The following is a 23,793-nucleotide window of genomic DNA, read 5'->3' as shown; positions in this document are numbered from 1 at the left end:
ATTTTCCCATGATGTTAAGCAAAGAAGCACTGAGTTTGAAGGTAGGCCTTGAAATACATCCACAGGTACACCTCCAATTGACTCAAATGATGTCAATTAGCCTATCAGAAGCTTCTAAAGCCATGACATCTTCTTCTGGAATTTTCCAAGCTGTTTAAAGGCACAGTCAACTTAGTGTGTGTAAACTTCTGACCCACTGGAATTGTGATACAGTGAATTATAAGTGAAATCATCTGTCTGTAAACAATTGTTGGAAAAATTACTTGTGTCATGCACAAAGTAGATGTCCTAACAGACTTGCCAAAACTATAGTTTGTTAACAAGAAATTTGTGGAGTGGTTGAAAAACGAGTTTTAATGACTCCAACCTAAGTGTATGTAAACTTCCGACTTCAACTGTAGCTAGATAGCTACTCTGTTGGTGCCAGAATTTGACTGTAGGGTGTCAGCAAATGTAATTAAAACTTGACACTATTCATCTATGGCAAAGATACTTACAGTATATTTTCCACCTTTCATCTGTGTCTGGTGTTAGCTAGTTACTGGCTAGCTAGGTCTTCAGCCAGTATGGAACAAAAGGGGGGGAAGGGTCGTTCAAAACTCTGACGCTACTGTGAATTGCATCACAAGAAACATGCCAAATGGTAGATGTATATATAGAAAATGATATTATCCACCGCCATTATTTATTTTACTGACAAAAAAAGATCCCACCATGTCGAACAAACAAATGATCTGTCGGCATTTATAAAATTGTACCGAAACTTCCTGTTTCCATCACAGCTGTCATGATTTTTTTTATATGATATGACTTTACTCCAGTGGTGTAAAAAGTACTAAATTGTCATACTTGAGTAAAAGTAAAGATACCTTAATAGAAAAGTAAAATACTACTTGAGTAAAAGTCTAAAAGTATGTTTTTAAATGTACTTAAGTACAGTGGTGGAAAAAGTACTCAATCATCATACTTGAGTAAAAGTAAAAAGTAAAAGTAAATGTTATACATCAAATTCCTTATATTAAGCAGTGGTGGAAAAAGTACCCAAAATCCATACTTGAGTAAAAGTAAAGATACCTTACTGGAAAATGACTCAAGTAAAAGTGAGTCACCCATTAGAATACTACTTGAGTAAAAGTCTTAAAGTACCTGATATTAAATAGCTGTAAGGTAAACGTACTTAAGTATCAAAAGTAAAAGTATGAAACGTAAGAGCCGTAAATCCAAAAAGCAAAACAGCCAGATCTTTTATTTGGTTTGAGCTTTTCTGAAAGGTAAAAGTCTTACGGATACAAGAAGAGCTCAGATAAAAAAAAGAATGTGGATTCTCAAATAGGCAACACTTCAAAATACATCTCTTACAGACTGAATAGAATTATGCCTTAATCATGAAGGAATATAGCCAGTAAATGTAAGCACTTACAATCACAGCCACTTTGCTTTAGAAAACACATCCTATAATAGAACCCTATACATAAAAAAAAAAATGTTGATGAGCTTATCAAAAGTATATGTACAGAACTGCACACAACCTCACTGTAGGAATATGAGGTCATCACCACTGATATAACTGTATTAGAAATCAGTGTGTCAGGTCATGCCTTTGTAACAAGGACACCTATAACTTGTGAATCAATTAACAAAAAGCATAAGGCATCTGTGTCCTTGGGCTTGCTAGCGTTAAGCTGTCATTACTTGAAGTTGAAGAATTTACGGTTCACCTTCAGTAAAAGCTGGTTTTCAAAGTTTCTGGAATACAGCCTTGCTCTCCTGGGGCTGAAAACAAGTCCTGCAATGCTGAACAGCCTTTCACATGCAGCTGATGCAGGTAAGGGTGTGTTTAGCCTCAGAGACAGCTTACAGACTGCCGGGAAGGACTTGAACAACTCCATATGATCAGTTGAACAGGCCAGGTATCCGTCCAGCTGTTTGGAGCTTTCTTGTGCTTGAGACGTCTTCATGGCAGAGAAGAAGTCCTCCTCATCTGATGAACTGGTGCCATCACCTAGCTGCAGCAAGTGTTCTTCCAGGTGGTCCTTGATGTAGTCCATTCCTGAAATACAAGGAAGATGACAATAGAAATCATGCCGTTATGAGCCTACATTAATCCATCCCCATCCCCTATCTATATAAACCAAGCAACAGGGCTAAGTAGGCTACCCATTGGACTGAACCACATAGTCAGGATTGTAGTTTAATGGGTGGTTCTCAAATCTATGAAGTGTCAAAATGTACACTATTCACAGTTGTTTATGAATAATAAAATACTGTTAATTAACCACATTGTCTTACCCATTCTGATGGTGGCGTCATCGTTTGTCCACGTTGTTTTGAATTTGGGGAGAAGGATTGCAGCTGCGATCAGCTCAGGGTCGTGAAACGTGGCTGAAGCGCTTCTTCAGTCCCAGTTGTAGCGCATCCACCATAGGCTTACAGTACTTCAGGGACAACTTGATTCGGTCAAGTTTTGTGATCAGCAGGTTGGAAGTAGCCACCCCATCTGGACATTGGTTTCAGCCTGCAGGATGTTGATGGCCTTTGCGACTGGGCTCATGGTGGCAGCATACTCTGTGAAGAATGCGAGTTCAGTTGGATTGAACCTATGAAAACCCTAAACCTATACAATGGGGACCACTAACCATTTCACCTGATTTAACTACAGTAATCAATGGCTGGATGAGTAGTTGACTAAATGGATCAATGATAGTGTATGGCTACAACATGTGAAACAGTTATTAGTCCCCAAGCAAAGGGTCAGGAAACACTGCAACAGATTTAGACAACATTCAAGACCTTAAATTATGACAAAATAATAGATAATCCTTACTTACATTGGAACCTCGAAGTGTGTGCAGAGAACTCTGACGGCCGCCTCTCCTTTGTCTTTAACGATCCTCAGAAGTCTTTCTACAGCCATGAACCAGGAGTTCCACTTTGTAGCATTCGGGCGCAGCAGCTGGAGGTCGCAAGCATCTTCAACCGTTTCGGTTGCAAATGTGGATCTTCCGCATTTGTTCCGAAGTGCTTGGCACTTGCCAAATGTTAAACAGGACACTTTTTTGTAAGCCTCACTGGATGTTACTTTCAGGGCATCGACTGTAGATACTAAGTTGAGTATGTGGTAAGCACAGCGCTATTGCTTCGGCAGCTGGTACTCAAAACCATCATCTTCATTCAGGATCGTTGCCACATCAACAAACTCCACTTCTTCACTTTCCTCTTGTTCCTCTTCACCATCTTCCTGTCCTGGCTGAGCTGCTTCACCACCCACTGCTTCCACTGCCTTGTTGTTTTCATTTTCTCCAAAAAGTTGGAAAGCTTTCAAGAAGTTAGAGCCATTGTCTGTTGTTGTTCTCACAATCTTACCCTGGATTTCAAACTCAGAATGGATGTCATTTAGGGCGCCTGCCAACACATCAAAGGTGTGCGATCCTCTCAACCGTTTACAGGCCAGGGCTGCAGTGCATCTGTTGAGACTGTCAGGGTCTATCCAGTAGGCTGTAACACCAATGAAGCTCCGTCTTCTTGCAGACCAGCAGTCGGTGGTGGTGGCGATTTGGTCAACTCCTCCCATGGCCTCAGTCACCTTCTTCATTTCCATGGAGGCTTCATCAATCCTGGAGCGCAGTGTGGGCCTTGATAAGATCTTTGAGTTAGGCTGCAGATCCTGGACAAACTCTCTGAACGGTTCTTGTTCTACAACAGCGCATGGTTGGAGCCCTTGGACCACATACTTCACCACAGCTTTTGTCGATGGATTTTTGAGACACTGTCTTCAGTAATGTGCTCTGCTTGATGGTGGAGGGAGTCTTAGGGTCATGTTTTCTCTTCAGTGTGTTTTCCGTCAGTTCTCCATACTTCTTAAGATGGTGTACATGCTTTCTCTGAAATAAGAAGAAAAGGAAAAGAGAAAGACAGTTACTTAGCTACATAACTACCATCACCAAATACTTAAGGTATCGAATCCTAATTTGAAAGCTATAAACAACATTAGTTAAGTGAGAATTTGTGACCACAATTTAATATTACAATGAGAAAAAACGATGTTAATTGATCTAGCTAGTAGGTTACATCAATAACTTATGTCTACAGTAATTAGCTAGGAAAGAACAACTTTATCAACTAACACAAGGAATTAAATGGCTAGCTTGACCAGGTGTTTAGAGAAAGGGTATTTGGCTAGACTAACGTTAGCTGACTAAAATGTGCCCAGATTAGGAAACTACTAGTTAGCTAGCTTGTTAACAAGCTAGCTAGTTAGCTCGTGTCAGTTTAGTTAGATTGCGTTAGCTAACAAATGTTAAGTTGCGTCAATTCAAATCTGGTATTAGGAACAAAAGAGGTCAATACACGTCTTCTAAATAGACTAGTATTTTAATTAATGCAAAACCTTCAATGGTAAATATGATGTTCGTATATACGGGTCCACTGAAATACCACGCAGGGCACTCAGAGAACTAATCCATTGTTACAGGTTCTTCTTCAAATACTCTGACAGAGATATTTCCCACTCCCTGCTGGCCAATCAGAGTAGAGACTGAGCGTGGTTTAGACTTACTCAGCCTATCCGTTGGCGCACCGGCTGGTCCCAGTCCCTTGGCGCTCCACCGTTGCCAGGCATAAGTTTTTAATCATAACAACCTGTGGAGTAAGCACCCAAAAGACTGTACGTACCTACGTCCAAGGACGGTTCACAGACAACGGTTCACAGACAACAAAGAGGCCGTGTTCGTATCTGTAAGAAATACAAGTCTTATCTGTCCTACCCCCTAACGTTCCTTACATGAATCACAGCCTGTTATGTGAAACAATTTATATCAGTATAGTACAAACCTATGCTTATCATTAATGCATTCCTTCTAAGCTATTCATCACATACAGATCCAATTATGAGAAAATAGAACCCCACACAAAGCTTCCGAATCTAGGCACATTTTAGCCTAAATAGTTCACTAGCTAGTAGGTAGCTACTAGCTAGTGAACTATTTAAGTATATAGCATTAGCTAGCATCAACTAACACTGCTTGTTGCATTAGCAAATGTGGGATAGCTAGGTTAGCTAATGTTAGCTAGCATGCTAATTAACGTTATTCAAGCTAGCAAGCTAACAGTAGGCTTACCTCAATGTGTTTTTTTAGGTTCGAAGGAGAGTTCTTGAACGCAAGTATTTCCTGAACTTAACAGACATTTCATCCGGTAGGATGAATCCTTCATTCCGAGAAAATAAAACATTTATTTTAGATACAGCTAAGGGTGTTCGTCCTCATCAGGAGGTGGTGGTAGAGCGATGTCGGACGTGATTGCGCGATTTCGGACACGCTTGGGCAAAGTGCTACTGAATGGATGACTGTTTTACAAGTGACAGGCTCCCGGTGGTTGGGGTTTGCACTTTAGGACCCTTGGATTTGCCGAAACTGATGAGGATTGGATCAACTCTGCATGTCGTCGCCTGCTGCATTGCAAAACAAGTTCACCCATGACTGTGCCGACTCACGGATGTTGCTTGCATCTTTTTTCCAACATGATTAGTTTTTTTCTTCCAGCTTCAGATTTATTTGATTTTGTAGCGAGTAACGAAGGTGTCAGGGGAAAATGTATCGGAGTAAAAGTATAGTAAAAGTTGACAGAAATATAAATAGTGAAGTAAAGTACAGATACCCCAAAAAAACTACTTAAGTACAGTAACAGAGTATTTCTACTTCGTTACTTTACACAACTGCTTTACTCACATTAAAAACTGTGGATGGAAATGTGGTTACTGATAAAATGTAAATGTTTGAGTTGCTTTGTGTATCACCAAATTTGCTTAAGATGATTTTACTGCGACACTGCTCAATGCATCCAAATTGATTGACATAGGTGTTTCAAAGAGCTGTCAGCGAAGGCGAGTTTTGAATATAAGATCCATGCCCACTCAGCCTGTCTTTTCAAACTTCCTGGTAGTTAGCCATGAGAGAAAAAGTACTTTCCAGAATGACTGTTCATGACCTTTAAGGTTGAGCACTGACACTTTTGTGGCTTTAATAACACTTATACAAGATTACGAACTCCTTAAGTGCCTATGCATATTTTAATGTTGGGGTAGTTAACACTTTGTTTAAAAACTGTAAAAATGTTATACATTTTATATTAAAATATATAACATGCAAAAATATTGAAGAAAAATTATAAGTGGCATTGTACAAACTTTACATGATGAACATGAATTACATTTACACTCATGGGTGGTCAGAAATAATAATCTGAAAGCCCGCCCCCAATAGGCCATGCCTTTGGATTACCCAAGCATGTGTTAATTTTACGTAATTCATAGGTTATTTTCAGGAGGCGTGGCCTATTGGGTGCATGGCTTTCAGATAAGGCTTTTTGTCCACCCTTGAGAGTAAATGTAATTCCTGTTCATCCTGTTATGCTTGCACACTGCAAATTTAAATTCCCCTTCAATGTTTTTGCACATTGCATATTTTTAGCAACAAGCTCTCATGGCAGAAATAGATGTTCATCCAGTATTCTCAAATGTAAAAGTGTTTAAGGTTAGGTTTAGGCATAAACTGAATTTTTAAGGTTAGCGTTAAGGCATTAACTCCAAATTCTTAAGGTTTGGCATTAACTCTGAATGGTTAAGGTAAGGGTTAAGGTTTGGGATAGGTTTCAAACTAAAATATCAAAAACAACTTTCTATCACTGGATTCAAACACCAGAGGTGTTGCTTATTAACCATCCGCCATCCCCTTCCACAAAGCCCTAGCAAAACCGAGACCTACTTGAAGGTAACAGCGCTCACTGTTGCCCCTAGTGGCCGGTTTCCACGTCATCTCCCAACCATGGATGGATGTTGAATACTGACTTGTATCATGAGTGACCGGCCTGATTTTAAGATACACATTTTACATTTTAGTCATTTAGCAGACGCTCTTATCCAGAGCGACTTACAGTTAGTGAGTGCATACATTTTTTTTTTCTTCATACACTTAGTAACATTATTACTTAAAGATCATAACAAAGTAGTAACTATCCCAACATTGGCACTTGACGAACTCAACTTGTGTAAGCCTCATTAAGCTACAAGAGCCTCATTGCTCAACCGTAACAGAACAGATGAACCGGAATGACATTTACTCTCACAGGTGGCCAAAAATAACTATCTGAAAGCCTCGCCCCTACTAAGCCACGCCTCCAGTCTTCTGCTCTGATCCAGTGGATCATAGCTCAATAACCAAACCAAAGCCTTGTTCACACTGCAGGCCTTTATGCTCAAATAAGTTTTGTTTTTCAAATCCGTTTAGGAATACTGACTGTCCAAACAGCAAGTTACAAGTGACCAAATCAGATTTGTGTGTGTTCAGACAACAGTCATTTGCTGACATAGTGTAGGCTGATTGATGGTGGTGCTCGTGATTCCTCTCACTCAGAAGTTGTTGTGTAGCAAGCTAAGGTGACAACAATTCTATGGATGTTTCCCAGGTGCTTTGAATGTTCAAAATCATAGTGTAAGAACACTTTTAAAGCCTCAAAGGATAAGATGATCCAACTTTCAAAACAAGTCCTTTTTGGCTAGACACAGCATTCAACTAGCTAGCTAGGTAGCTGTTTAGCTTTCTACCACATTCCCTAATTTGTTTGTTAACAATTAACAAGCTTGTAAGCTACCATGCAATTCAGTACTCATCTCGAAAACAAAAGCAATTTAGGTAAAAAGAGTCCATACTAACAAAGGAAATAGAAGGTCTAACAGAACAGATACAGTTGAAGTCGGAAGTTTACATACACCTTAGCCAAATACATCTAAACTCCGTTTTTCACAATTCCTGACATTTAATCCTAGTACAAATTCCCTGTTTTATGTCAGTTAGGATCACCACTTTATTTGAAGAATGTGAAATGTCAGAATAATAGTAGAGAGAATTATTTATTTCAGCTTTTACTTCTTTCACCACATTCCCAGTGGGTCAGAAGTTTCCATACACTCAATTAGTATTTGGTAGCACAACCTTTCAATTGTTTAACTTGGGTCAAACGTTTCGGGTACCCTTCCACAAGCTTCCCACAATAAGTTGGGTGAAATTTGGCCCATTCCTCCTGACAGAGCTGGTGTAATTGAGTCAGGTTTGTAGTCCTCACGCTTTTTCAGTTCTGCCCACAAATATTCTATAGGATTGAGGTCAGGGCTTTGTGATGGCCACTCCAATACCTTGACTTTGTTGTCCTTAAGCCATTTTTCCACAACTTTGGAAGTATGCTTGGGGTCATTGTCCATTTGGAAGACCCATTTGCGACCAAGCTTTAGCTTCCTGACTGATGTCTTGAGATGTTGCTTCAATATATCCACATAATTGTCCTTCCTCATGATGCCATCTATTTTGTGAAGTGCACCAGTCCCTCCTGCATCAAAGCACCACCACAGCATGATGCTGCCACCCCCGTGCTTCACGGTTGGGATGGTGTTCTTCGGCTTGCAAGCAGACCCCTTTTTCCTCCAAACATAACGATGGTCATTATGGCCAAACAGTTCTATTTTTGTTTCATCAGACCAGAGGACATTTCTCCAAAGAGTACGATCTTTGTCCCCATGTGCAGTTGCAAACCGTAGTCTGGATTTTTTATGGCGGTTTTGGAGCAGTGGCTTCTTCCTTGCTGAGCGGCCTTTCAGGTTATGTCGATATAGGACTAGTTTTACTGTGGATATAGATACTTTTGTACCTGTTTCCTCCAGCATCTTCTATGGTTGTACAGATGAACGTGGTACCTTCAGGCGTTTGGAAATTGCTCTCAATGATGAACCAGATTTGTGGAGGTCTACAATTTTTTTTCTAAGGTCTTGGCTGATTTCTTTTGATTTTCCCATGATGTCAAGCAAAGAGGCACTGAATTTGAAGGTAGGCCTTGAAATACATCCACAGGTACACCTCCAATTGACTCAAATGATGTCAATTAGCCTATCAGAAGCTTCTAAAGCCATGACATAATTTTCTGGAATTTTCCAAGCTATTTAAAGGCACAGTCAACTTAGTGTATGTAAGCTTCTGACCCACTGGAATTGTGATACAGTGAATTATAAGTGAAATAATCTGTCTGTAAACAATTGTTGGAAAAATTACTTGTGTCATGCACAAAGTAGATGTCCTAACAGACTTGCCAAAACTATAGTTTGTTAACAAGAAATTTGTGGAGTGGTTCAAAAATGAGTTTTAATGACTCCAACCTAAGTGTATGTAAACTTCCGACTTCAACTGTAGATAGCAATAAAAAATGTAACATAGAGGCTCAGAATAAATGAGAGGAAAAACAAAAATAAATGGAGAAACTTATTCAAGAAAGATCAAGTGTAATATATTATAAAAAATAAAGCAAACTGGATGGAATATGGGGAAAAATGCACCAAATTCTTTTTTAATCTTCAACATAGAAATGCTACCAAAAATAATTTACTGAAACTGGTTACAAATGACGGAGTCACCCATGATTCACCAAATTATATTTTGAAGGAGGAAACAAATTACTTTAAGCATTTGTTTTCGTTTCAGTCGCCTCCATCTCCTCTAACTGAAGCTAATTGTAGGGACTTTTTTTCCATTGATAATGTAAAATTAACAGCCATACAGACAGACTCGTGTGAAGGTGAAATTACAGAGGACAAACTTCTGGATGCAATTAAAGACTTTAAGTCCAGGAAAACTCCAGGGTTGGATGGCATACCAGTCGAGGTATAACAAACTTTTTTTGATATACTCAGAGGACCGTTATTAGAATGTTTGAACCACTCCTATGGACAGTGAGGGAAAAAAGTATTTGATCCCCTGCTGATTTTGTACGTTTGCCCACTGAGAAAGAAATTATCAGTCTATAATTTTAATGGTAGGTTTATTTGAACAGTGAGAGACAGAATAACAACAAAAAAATCCAGAAAAACACATGTCAAAAATGTTATAAATTGATTTGCATTTTAATGAGGGAAATAAGTATTTGACCCCCTCTTAATCAGAAAGATATCTGGCTCCCAGGTGTCTTTTATACAGGTAATGAGCTGGGATTAGGAACACACTCTTAAAGGGAGTGCTCCTAATCTCAGTTTGTTACCTGTATAAAAGACACCTGTCCACAGAAGCAATCAATCAATCAGACTCCAAACTCTCCACCATGGCCAAGACCAAAGAGCTCTCCAAGGATGTCAGGGACAAGATTGTAGACCTACACAAGGCTGGAATGGGCTACAAGACCATCGCCAAGCAGCTTGGTGAGAAGGTGACAACAGTTGGTGCGATTATTCGCAAATGGAAGAATAACAAAATAACTGTAAATCTCCCTCGGCCTGGGGCTCCATGCAAGATCTCACCTCGTGGAGTTGCAATGATCATGTAAACAGTGAGGAATGAGCCCAGAACTACACGGGAGGATCTTGTCAATGATCTCAAGGCAGCTGGGACCATAGTCACCAAGAAAACAATTGGTAACACACTACGCCGTGAAGGACTGAAATCCTGCAGTGCCCGCAAGGTCCCCCTGCTCAAGAAAGCACATATACAGGCCCGTCTGAAGTTTGCCAATGAACATCTGAATGATTCAGAGGAGAACTGGGTGAAAGTGTTGTGGTCAGATGAGAGGAAGGAGGAATGCTGCCTATGACCCCAAGAACACCATCCCCACCGTCAAACATGGAGGTGGAAACATTATGCTTTGGGGGTGTTTTTCTGCTAAGGGGACAGGACAACTTCACTGCATCAAAGGGACGATGGACGGGGCCATGTACCGTCAAATCTTGGGTGAGAACCTCCTTCCCTCAGCCAGGGCATTGAAAATGGGTCGTGGATGGGTATTCCAGCATGACAATGACCCAAAACACACGGCCAAGGCATCAAAGGAGTGGCTCAAGAAGAAGCACATTAAGGTCCTGGAGTGGCCTAGCCAGTCTCCAGACCTTAATCCCATAGAAAATCTGTGGAGGGAGCTGAAGGTTCGAGTTGCCAAACGTCAGGCTCGAAACCTTATTGACTTGGAGAAGATCTGCAAAGAGGAGTGGGACAAAATCCCTCCTGAGATGTGTGCAAACCTGGTGGCCAACTACAAGAAACGTCTGACCTCTGTGATTGCCAACAAGGGTTTTGCCACCAAGTACTAAGTCATGTTTTGCAGAGGGGTCAAATACTTATTTCCCTCATTAAAATGCAAATCAATTTATAACATTTTTGACATGCGTTTTTCTGGATTTTGTTGTTGTTATTCTGTCTCTCACTGTTCAAATAAACCTACCATTAAAATAATAGACTGATCATGTCTTTGTCAGTGGGCAAACGTACAAAATCAGCAGGGGATCAAATACTTTTTTCCCTCACTGTAAATGGTAGATTATCAGACACTCAAGAAGAAGGTCTGATTTCATTATTACAGAAACAGGATACAAGTGGGAAATATAAAGATCCAGTCCATTAAAAAAATTGAAGGCCCCTTACACTTCAGGGTTGTGATGTAAAAATTCTAGCAAAATGTATAGCGCATAGAATAAAAATGTATTGTCGGACATTATTCATTCTGCTCAGCCAGGTCTTTTACATGGACGATACATTGGAGATAATATAAGGCAAGTACTGGAAACAATAGAACACTATGAAAAATCTGGGAAACCAGGCCTGCTATTCATACCAGACTTTGAAAAGGCATTTGATAAAGTACGATTGTAGTTTATATATAAATGCCTGGAGCATTTCAATTTTGGAGAATCTCTTATAAAATGGGTTAAAATCATGTATAGTAACCCTAGGTGTAAAATAGTAAATAATGGCTATTTCTCCTAAAGTTTTAAACTGTCAAGAGGAATAAAACAAGGTTGTCCATTATCGGCATATCTATTTATTATGGCCATCGAAATGTTAGCTATTAAAATCAGATCCAACAATAATATCAAGGGATTAGAAATCCAGGGCTTAAAAACAAAGGTGTCATTGTACGCTGATGATTCATGTTTTATTTTAAATCCACAACTTGAATCCCTCCACAGCCTCATAGAGGATCTAGATACATTTTCTAACCTCTCTGGATTACAACCAAATTATGATAAATGTACTATATTACGTATTGGATCACTAAAAAATACAATTTTTACATTACCATGTAGTTTACCAATAAATTGGTCTTATGGTGATGTGGATATACTCGGAATACATATCCCAAATGAAATAAATGATCTCACTCCAATAACTTTTAATAGAAAGTTAGCAAAAATAGAGAAGATCTTGCTACCATGGAAAAGTAAATACCTGTCTATTTGTGGAAAAATCACCCTGATTAACTCTTTAGGATTATCCCAGTTTACCTATTTGCTTATGGTCTTGCCTACGCCTAGCGAACAGTTTTTTAAGTTATTTTGATTTTATTTGGAACGGCAAGCCAGACAAAATTAAACGGGCCTATTTATATAATGAATATGAATTCGGAGGACAGAAATTATTAAATATTAAAGCATTAGACCTATCACTAAAAGCATCAGTCATACAAAAGTTATACTTAAATCTGAACTGGTTCTCTAGCAAATTAGTAAGATTGTCTCACCCCATGTTCAAGAATGGCCTTTTTTCCCTTTATTCAGATTACAACCTCCCACTTTCAGTTATTTGAAAAGGAAATAATCTCCCAAATATCACTATTTCTAAAACAAGCCATAGAAAGTTGGTTGCAATTTCAATGTAATCCTCCAGAAACGACAGAACAAATAATGCAACAAATATTGTGGTTAAACTCAAATATACTAATTGATAAAAAACCATTATTTTTAGAAAGAAAAAAAAAAAGGTATAATCTTCGTAAATGATATCATAGGTAGGACTGATGGAGTTATGTCGCACATGCAGCTAACAAAAACATATGGAAATGTCTCCTCTACCCAAAATTTTGACATACCGATTCCATGGCATAGTGTTTATTTATTTTAATTTTACCTTTATTTAACTAGGCAAGTCAGTTAAGAACAAATTCTTATTTACAATGACGGCCTACACCGGCCAAACCCGGACGACGCTGGGCCAATTGTGCACCGCCCTATGGGACTCCCAATCACGGCCGGTTGTGATACAGCCTGGAATCGAACCAGGGGGTCTGTAGTGACGCCTCAAGCACTGAGATGCAGCGCCTTGGACCGCTGCGCCACTCGGGAGCATGAACTGAACTGATGCGCAAAACGACGCCGGATTCAAAACTTATAATTTTTCAATGTAAGTTATTATACAAAATTCTTGCTACCAATATAATGTTATTGATATGGAGGATACAATCTTGCCAGCTCTGCAGATTTTGCTGCGAAGAGACAGAATCATTAGATCATTTGTTTTGGTACGGTCCATTTGTAGCTTGTTTTTGGTCACAGGTCCAGGAATGGCTGAAGGATTGCAATATTTACCTGGAGCTAACCCTGCAGATAGCACTACTGGGTGATCTGAAAAGTCATAGTCAATCGATCAATAATTAAATAATACTTTTAGCAAAAAAAACATATTTTCATATTTACAATCTGTAGAAACAATGAGAATAGAAGAGTTCAGAACTTTTGTAAAACATCACAGAACAGTTGAAAAATATATGGCAAATAGCGATAGATGGGAGGTGTTGAAAGGAGCTGAAGGATGGGACTAATAACAACTAACAACAAACAATAACAAGATAACTAATGTAGGTGACCAAATACTTATTTTCCACCATAATTTGCAAATGAATTCATAAAAAATCCTACAATGTGATTTTCTGGATTTTTTTTCTCTCAATTTCTCTGTCATAGTTGACGTGTACCTATGATGAAAATTACAGGCCTCTCTCATCTTTTTAAGTGGGAGAACTTGCACAATTGGTGGCTGACTAAATACTTTTTCCCCCCACTGTATGTATGTAGAAGAAATCCAGAAATCCAGAAAATCACATTGTAGGATTTTTAATGAATTTATTTGCAAATTATGGTGGAAAATAAGTATTTGGTCACCTACAAACAAGCAAGATTTCTGGCTCTCACAGACCTGTAACTTCTTCTTTAAGAGGCTCCTCTGTCCTCCACTCGTTACCTGTATTAATGGCACCTGTTTGAACTTGTTATCAGTATAAAAGACACCTGTCCACAACCTCAAACAGTCACACTCCAAACTCCACTATGGCCAAGACCAAAGAGCTGTCAAAGGACACCAGAAACGAAATTGTAGACCTGCACCAGGCTGGGAAGACTGAATCTGCAATAGGTAAGCAGCTTGGTTTGAATAAATCAACTGTGGGAGCAATTATTAGGAAATAGAAGACATACAAGACCACTGATAATCTCCCTCGATCTGGGGCTCCACGCAAGATCTCACCCCGTGGGGTCAAAATGATCACAAGAACGGTGAGCAAAAATCCCAGAACCACACGGGGGGGACCTAGTGAATGACCTGCAGAGAGCTGGGACCAAAGTAACAAAGCCTACCATCAGTAACACACTACGCCGCCAGGGACTCAAATCCTGCAGTGCCAGACGTGTCCCCCTGCTTAAGCCAGTACATGTCCAGGCCCGTCTGAAGTTTGCTAGAGTGCATTTGGATGATCCAGAAGAGGATTGGGAGAATGTCATATGGTCAGATGAAACCAAAATAGAACTTTTTGGTAAAAACTCAACTCGTCGTGTTTGGAGGACAAAGAATGCTGAGTTGCATCCAAAGAACACCATACCTACTGTGAAGCATAGGGGTGAAAACATCATGCTTTGGGGCTGTTTTTCTGCAAAGGGACCAGGACGACTGATCCGTGTAAAGGAAAGAATGAATGGGGCCATGTATCGTGAGATTTTGAGTGAAAACCTCCTTCCATCAGCAAGGGCATTGAAGATGAAACGTGGCTGGGTCTTTCAGCATGACAATGATCCCAAACACACCGCCCGGGCAACGAAGGAGTGGCTTCGTAAGAAGCATTTCAAGGTCCTGGAGTGGCCTAGCCAGTCTCCAGATCTCAACCCCCATAGAAAATCTTTGGAGGGAGTTGAAAGTCCGTGTTGCCCAGCGACAGCCCCAAAACATCACTGCTCTAGAGGAGATCTGCATGGAGGAATGGGCCAAAATACCAGCAAAAGTGTGTGAAAACCTTGTGAAGACTTACAGAAAACGTTTGACCTGTGTCATTGCCAACAAAGGGTATATAACAAAGTATTGAGAAACTTTTGTTATTGACCAAATACTTATTTTCCACCATAATTTGCAAATAAATTCATAAAAAATCCTACAATGTGATTTTCTGGATTTTTTTCTCATTTTGTCTGTCATAGTTGACGTGTACCTATGATGATTACAGGCCTCTCTCATCTTTTTAAGTGGGATAACTTGCACAATTGGTGGCTGACTAAATACTTTTTTCCCCCACTGTATATATATATATATATATATATACATACATACATATATATACACAGCTGTTGAAAAAATTAAGAGACCACTGCAAATCTTTCTTAAATCAGCATCTCTACATGTATGACAGCCATTCCATTCCAGTGTCTGTTGAATTCCAACACAGGCACACCTCATTCTACTGAATTAGGTACTGATTAGGTGATCACATGAACCAAATCTTATTTAACGAGGAAAAGTATAAAAAACACTGCTGTGGTCATCACTATCCTCTTGCAATAGGACCAGCTGGATGGCAAAAACAGTGCTAATAGTACCTCAAAAGTAATATTAATAAAAAAATAACTATTGACCATGCCAAAAGAGTTGAAAAGGAAAGTGTGAGTGAGGAAAAGAAGGGTTCTATTCTGGCTTTACTGGCAGAGGGATACAGTGAGCGTCAGGTTGCTTCCATCCTTAAAATGTCAAAGACGGCGGTTCATAAGAACAAGGTCAAGCAGCAGACATTGGGGACAACAAAGCTACAGACCGGCAGAGAGCGAAAACGACTCTCTACTGACCGGGATGACCGCCAACTCATTTGAATGTCACTCAACAACCGTAGGATGACATCAAGTGACCTACAAAAAGAATGGCAAACGGCAGCTGGGGTGAAGTGCACGGCGATGACGGTTCGAAACTGGCTCCTAGGGGCAGGGCTGAAGTCGTGCAAAGCTAGAAAAAAGCCCTTCATCAATGAGAAGCAAAGAAGAGCCAGGCTGAGGTTTTCAAAAGACCATAAGGATTGGACAGTAGAAGACTGGAGTAAGGTCATCTTTTCTGATGAGTCCCATTTTCAGCTTTGCCCAACACCTGGTCGTCTAATGGTTAGACGGAGACCTGGAGAGGCCTACAAGCCACAGTGTCTGGCACCCACTGTGAAATTTGGTGGAGGATCGGTGATGATCTGGGGGTGCTTCAGCAAGGCTGGAATTGGGCAGATTTGTCTTTGTGAAGGACGCATGAATCAAGACACGTACAAGGTTGTCCTGGAAGAAAACTTGCTTCCTTTTGCTCTGACATTGTTCCCCAACTCTGAGAATAGGTTTTTCCAGCAGGACAATGTGCCATGCCACACAGCCAGGTCAATCAAGGTGTGGATGGAGGACCACCAGATCAAGACCCTGTCATGGCCAGCCCAATCTCCAGACCTGAACCGCATTGAAAACTTCTGGAATGTGATCAAGAGGAAGATGGATGGTCACAAGCCATCAAACAAAGCCGAGTTGCTTGAATTTTTGCGCCAGGAGTGGCATAAAGTCACCCAACATTAATGTGAAAGACTGGTGGAGAGCATGCCAAGACACATGAAAGCTGTGATTGAAAATCAGGGTTATTCCACCAAATATTGATTTCTGAACTCTTCCTAAGTTAAAACATTACTATTGTGTTGTTTAAAAATGAACATGAACTTATGCTCCAGATACTCAACTTATGCTCCAGATACTCAACTAGTCTCAAGAAGGCCAGTTTTATTGCTTCTTTAATCAACACAACAGTTTTCAGCTGTGCTAACATAATTGCAAAAGGGTTTTCTAATGATCAATTAGCCTTTTAAAACGATAAACATGGATTAGCAAACACAACGTGCCATTGGAACACAGGACTGATGGTTGCTGATAATGGGCCTCTGTACGCCTATGTAGATATTCCAATAAAAATCAGCCGTTTCCAGCTACAACAGCCATTTACAACATTAACAATGTCTACACTGTATTTCTGATCAATTTTATGTTATTTTAATGGACAAAAAAAATGCTTTTCTTTTGAAAACAAGGAAATGTCTAAGTGACCCCAAACTTTGGGGGGGATTGGAAGTGATGGAGACAATTACATTGATGGGAGTTACAATCTATCTGCAATATTAAAGCTGATCTACCCCCTTAAGAAAAAAGAAAAAACCTTACGAAGGTGGTTTGAAATGTGGCTTGAAATATCAGATTCCATGTGCATTTTGGCTGTTCAGACTGCAGGTAAAAGAACAGATTCGAATCAGATATGCAAAAAAAATAGGATTTGAGTCACTTCAAACTGCCAATGTGAACAAGGCTCAAGTGGCTGGGTCAAAAATAACCAAATGTGTGTTCTGTCCACTATTTACCCAGCACTGGGTTGTTTTAACTTAGCATTTTTTAGAGTGTGAGGTCATGGTGTATATATTTATGTAAGCAGTAAGCCATCATATGTCTGTCTGTGTGAATGAAGGGTCTTGAAGTGGAGTATATTCAGATAACTCTGGTCTGGCCACTGCCTGGTCTGGTCCATCAGTCTCCATGGAGAGTAATGCGTTTAGCCTTGACTGACTTCCTCTGGGTGGAGTGGACTTGACTTCTCTTACTATGTCTCTATCTGTCTGCCTCTCTCTCTCTCTCTTTCTCTCCCTCCCTCCAAACAGTCCACACATATGTGATAGCAACTCTACACTGTAGCTTTGACCCTGCCTACAAACATCAACATTTACTTCTGTCATATACACTGAACAGAAATATAAACGCAACATGTAAAGTGTTGGTCCAATATTTCATAAGCTGAAATAAAAGATCCCAGAAATGTTCCATACGCACCTAAAGCTTATTTCTATCAGATTTTGTGCACAAATTTGTTTACATCCCTGTTAGTGAGCATTTCTCCTTTGCCAAGATAATCCATCCACCTGACAGGTGTGGCATATCAAGAAGCTGATTAAACAGCATGATCATTACAAAGGTGCATCTTGTGCTGGGGACAATAAAAGGCCACTCGGAAATGTGCACTTTTGTCACACAACACAATGCCACAGATGTCTCAAGTTTTGAGGGAACGTGGACATTCCTGACTGCAGGAATGTCCACCAGAGTCTGCTGCCAGAGAATGTAATGTTAATTTCGCTACCATAAGCCGCCTTCAAGGTCGTTTTAGAGAATTTGGCAGTACATCCAACCGGCCTCACAACTGCAGACCATGTGTAACCACGCCAGCCCAGGACCTCCACATCCGGCTTCTTCACCTGCGGGATCATCTGAGACCAACCACCCGAACAGCTGATGAAACTTTGGGTTTGCACTACCGAAGAATTTCTGCACAAACTGTCAGAAACCATCTCAGTGAAGCTCATCTGCGTGCTCGTCGTCCTCACCAAGGTCTTGACCTGACTGCAGTTTGGTGTCCTAACCGACTTCAGTGGGCAAATGCTCACCTTCGATGGCCACTGGCACTCTGGAGAAATGTGCTCTTCACGGATTAATCCCGGTTTCAACTGTACCAGGCGAGCGGTTTGTTGATGTCAACGTTGTGAACAGAGTTAGGCGGTGGGGTTATGGTATGGCAGGCATAAACTACGGACAACCAACACAGCTGCATTTTATCTATGGCGATTTGAATGCACAGAGCTACCATGACGAGATCCAGAGGCCCATTGTCATGCCATTCATCCACCGCCATCACCTCATGTTTCAGCATGATAATGCACAGCCCCATGTCGCAAGGATCTGTCTACAATTCCTGGAAGCTGAAAATGTCCCTGTTCTTCCATGGCCTGCATACTCACCAGACATGTCACCCATTGAGCATGTTTGGGATGCTCTGGATTGACATGTATGACAGCGTGTTCCAGTTCCCGCCAATATCCAGCAACTTCACACAGCCATTGAAGAGGACTGGGACAACATTCCACAGGCCACAATCAAAATCCTGATCAACTCTATGCAAAGGAGATGTGTCACGCTGCATGAGGCAAATGGTGGTCACATCAGATACTGACTGGTTTTCTGATCCACACCCCTACCTTTTTTTTAAAGGTATCTGTGACAAACAGATGCATATCTGTATTCCCAGTCATGTGAAATCCATAGATTAAGGCCTAATGAATTTATTTCAATTGACTGATTTCCTTATATGAACTGTAACTCAGTAAAATCTTTGAGTTATATTTTGTTCAGTGTATTATTATTAGCCTAGCCTACATGTTATGCATTGTCATAATTAGGTGTGCTTTCTGAAGGCAAAGCATAACTTTAGATTTCTTGCATACTCATATTATTATTATTACTTGATTTAAGCTATTAACACGAAACTTCCAAATGTCGACTGCCCCAACTCGGGTTGCTTGAGAAAATATTTTAAGCCATCAACTCCAAACCAACATTGAGATGTTCAGACTCGCCAATTAAGCTACAAGACCAACTTTAAAACATTCAGGCCATCCCAACCTCAAATTCTTTAAAATCTTTATTAACTAAAACTAAATCTGATTTCCCCCCCATAAATTAGCATACATTAACGCACCAACAGTAACTCTTGAACCGTGCAAGCTTGAGACACCAAACCAACTTTCACATGTTCAAGCTATCCTAACTTCAAGTTCTTTAAAAATTGTATCAACTATAACTATATAGCATACATTTGCATAAAATAACTCACCCACAGTAACTCTTGCACCATTCAAGCTAGAGACACCAAACCAACTTTCATATGTTCAGGCTACCCTATCAATCGATCCTTCACAAGCTAGCAAGCACACCACATTTTCTTTAGGAAATGTACTTTTCTAGTTAATGATAATGATCATGTGTTTGCTTTAGTACTATTAGGTGCATCAATCAGTTACACGTCTTATTGATTTCCTCTCTCCTGTGTTTCCTTGTGTACAGAGCTTATCTCTGTATACACAGTTCCACTGCAAGCTTGAAAGAGTGGCGGCACTTATCAGGGTTGGATTCAATTCCTTTTCAATACATGAAGTAAACTGACAATTCAATTCCAATTATCCAAATACTTAACTTTTTTCTACTTTAATACACATATAAGTGAATTTGTCCCAATACTTTTGGTCCCTTAAAATGGGGGGACTAAGTACAAAAATGTATTTTAGGGGACCAAAAGTATTGGGACAAATTCACTTATATGTGTATTAAAGTAGTAAAAAGTTAAGTATTTGGTCCCATATTCATAGTACGCAATGATTACATCAAGCTTGTGCATTTGCTGTATGTATTGGTTCTGTTTCAGATTATTTTGTTCCCAATAGAAATTAATTGTAAATAATGTATAATTATGAGTAAGGAAGTTACAGACGCACAAATATCATACCCCCAAAATGCTAACCTCCTCTGTTATTGTAATGATGAGAGGTTAGCATGTCTTGGGGGTATGATATTTGTGCATCTGTAACTTTCTCACTCATCTTATTCACGATTCATTCAGGATTATCCGTAATCATGGTAGCATCCATATTAATGTAGAAGTGTTTAGAAACATATTCTATTCTTATTTACAATACAAGTGACTCCAAAATGACACAATACATTATTTACCATTCATTTCTATTGGGCACAAAATAATCTGAAACACAACCAAAACAAACAGCAAATGCATCCAACAAATGTGTAGAGTCAAAAGCTTGATGTAATCATTGCATGCTAGGAATATGGGACCTTAAATATGCGCTAATTTGCATATTATGATAATCCGTTTTTCAACACATTGCTTCAAGGCAGAATGTTTTATTTGTTTTATTGTGATAAGACACTCAAAGGTCAGACTTTTACAGATCAGTTGATCAAAATATTGTCATTTCATGGAATTATTTAAAAAACACTTCACATGTATGACGGATGCATATTTTGCATATATTTACAGATAAAATTACACATAAAGTCAAAACGGCACAAGATATTAAAAAAAGCCTCTGTAAAAGTCTGACTATAAGACCTAAGAACCTGTGTGTGGAATAATGTAAATGTACGTCCTTTGAAAACTGAGAAAAATGAATTTGCGCACAGGGAACATGTCCTTTTGAGAAAATAGGCTAATGCAATTAAAATGTACTTTCCGTAAATATGACCATTTATGTCACATTAATTGAACTCTTATTTATATATCACTTCTAAACTGACAAATAAACATAAAATATACCTTTTACATTTTAGTCATTTAGCAGACGCTCTTATCCAGAGCGACTTACAGTGAGTGAGTGCATACATTTTTCATACTGGCCCCCCGTGGGAATCGAACCCACAACCCTGGCGTTGCAAGCGCCATGCTCTACCAACTGAGCTACAGGATACAAATACATTAGCACGTTTAATAAAAAAATTTCAAGCAATAGAATATATGCTTTGAATACTGGTATGTTGGGCAAATATGCAGTTTTGGGCAAATTTTCATATCACTTTGCTCAATTTGTCAAATACAAGGATTTTGTATGGCTGTTGAAATGTGGAGAACATTAAATCAGCTATGCCTGCCTGATATGTAAGGCCCTCTGAGTTGTTGCTTGTGCCTCTTTACTTTCTTGGCTGTGTCATGGGACCTGCGCCTACGCCAGGGATGCAAACTGGTGAGGGCCCAAAAAGGTGAAACTTTTTTTTTGTCCCTGCTAGGGGGGATAACAAATACAAATAAATATCAGCTTTAAAATGCTAATTTCTAGTGACTTAGGCTGAGTCCCTTCTTGAAATGCAGGTTTTAACTCATTAAACAACAAATAATATGATATACATGATCAGTCTCTGTGTAAAATAAAAAGTGGTTAATGTGAACCTAACACACAGCAATCCAATGTTATTTGTTGCCTAGACTTTACTGCAAATGACACTCACGTCCAGAGAAATAACAATACATTAATATGGCAGTTATGACTGCCTTTATAATATAACGCTTGTGACCACACACATCTAAATATTGCACCTGGGGGGAAAAACATCTTTAAGCAGAAATAGAATGAAACAAAAAGGCATTCTATTTTTTCTCTATTATAGTGGCTACGATTATAGTGGCCCTATTGTAGACATCGATCAAGTGCACAAGGCTATATGTGTGCAAAAATTATGTTCACTGAGTAAAAACTAAAATAATCCCCCCTCACTCACACACAACTGTATGTCAAGTTCAACACAACAAAAGCAATAGCTTTGGGCTACACTGCACGTTATTACATTGTACACTTTCTGCCTGTGGACATCTGTTCTACAATGTGCCAGCAGCAGAGCATGAGACCCTTTGTTGGCAAATTGATCTCTTTCAGGCAGAGTACACATGGCATGCCCCTTTTTATCCACCTTATTGAAAAAGTGAGAAAGAGGTCAAGTGTGTGGTGTTCCTTTCACCTCTATAGTGGCATTCAGCTTAAGCCAAGCCCAGCTCCAGCTACACTTACATTTACATTTACGTCATTTAGCAGACGCTCTTATCCAGAGCGACTTACAAATCATCCCTGAATCCACTTGTTTAACAAGTAACGCCTCATTTTCACCTATTCTCTCATTCTGTAAATTAACCACATACTGTAGAGGGAAAACATTAGTTAATTGATAGTAGTTAGTTCGTTAGCTAGTTAACTAGCTAACGGAGAATTCGATCCAGCTAGCAAGATACTTAACAATGCTAACAATTATTGTTCCACCACACTTGCTCCCTCACCTCAAACTTTCCAAATGCCAGTTGTTTTTCGGTTACTGCTCGTGAAGTACGCTTCATCACCTTCTCACCCCTGTCTCCGTCGTCAGGCTTCTCACCTACTTCTGCGTTATCGTTCAGGGGACGCGCTGCTGTAACTGGCAAACTGCCTTTCCACTCTCCGCTGTCTTTCCAGAGCGCGTGCTGATGCTGTAACTAGCAAGTTGGTTGTCTCTTCTCTTTTCAGTCGCATGCTGCATTATGTTGTTATGTGAAAGATTGGCTGAGCCTTGGATACGGCCAGTATTGCTCCAAACGTGCACCACTCGTTCGCTTACAGCCAAAAGTGATCCAAACTTTTCAGACATTAATTTGCATTCTGGGTTCCTCCGTGCTACATTCTTTTGAGGAGGATTTCATTTGACATCCTATGATATACAGGTACCATTTTCTGTGCAACCTCTCTATTCAATAATGTATGGCCTCCATGGTTTTTGTGACTGGGTGGATCTTCACCATTTTCTAGGGCTCGCTGGTGCCAGCAGCAATGCACACACCTATCCCGTAGTTGGAAGTGAATCCTCTCTTGTGCAAAGTACCATCAAAGGATACATGAATGTCTATGATGGCATCCTCATCCTCCTTCAGCAACTCTGCTATGTCTGGGTCTATATCTGCTAATGCTCTTCTAATTAGCTTTGCAGCACTCTCCATTGACTTTAGCCCTCTATGAGTCTCTGCAACTACAGTGGGGGGGTTACTTATTATGTCTGTCGACATTAGTCATAACTGCGGGACTAAATATCAGCATGTTATCCTATGTAAATATTAGCATATCAGCATGTATTTACTTTATGTAAAGCTAATTTCTCAGTAATCACCGTAGGCTACAGCCCTTTGACACTGTAGGCCTATGTGACAGTCTCATTGTATAGTTATGTTTTCCTATCACTGTGTTTTTATTCACTTTGAATACATTTGCTGGAGCAAGGAAATACATATTATTTATACACCTGACAATAATGGGCTACACTCCCTTTTT

At 39.7% G+C, this 23,793-nt stretch overlaps 1 protein-coding gene and 1 long non-coding RNA gene across 4 annotated transcripts in view; one reads left to right on the top strand and one right to left on the bottom strand.

The window, feature by feature from the left end:
• Positions 1 to 23,793, top strand: part of dlgap1b (discs, large (Drosophila) homolog-associated protein 1b) — a 287,295-nt gene that overhangs the window by 204,903 nt on the left and 58,599 nt on the right. The window lies entirely within an intron of this gene.
• Positions 1,245 to 22,995, bottom strand: LOC121569856. The gene is made up of 4 exons (XR_006001396.2): positions 22,776 to 22,995; positions 2,829 to 3,881; positions 2,290 to 2,565; positions 1,245 to 2,050 (listed from the first exon to the last, which is right to left on the bottom strand). It is a non-coding gene; the product is annotated as an uncharacterized LOC121569856 (long non-coding RNA).

Source organism: Coregonus clupeaformis, chromosome 7 (assembly GCF_020615455.1).
Source record: "Coregonus clupeaformis isolate EN_2021a chromosome 7, ASM2061545v1, whole genome shotgun sequence".
NCBI classification, from domain to species: domain Eukaryota; kingdom Metazoa; phylum Chordata; class Actinopteri; order Salmoniformes; family Salmonidae; genus Coregonus; species Coregonus clupeaformis.
Note: the sequence above shows the minus strand (reverse complement) of the source record. Positions and strands in the feature narration are given on the sequence as shown.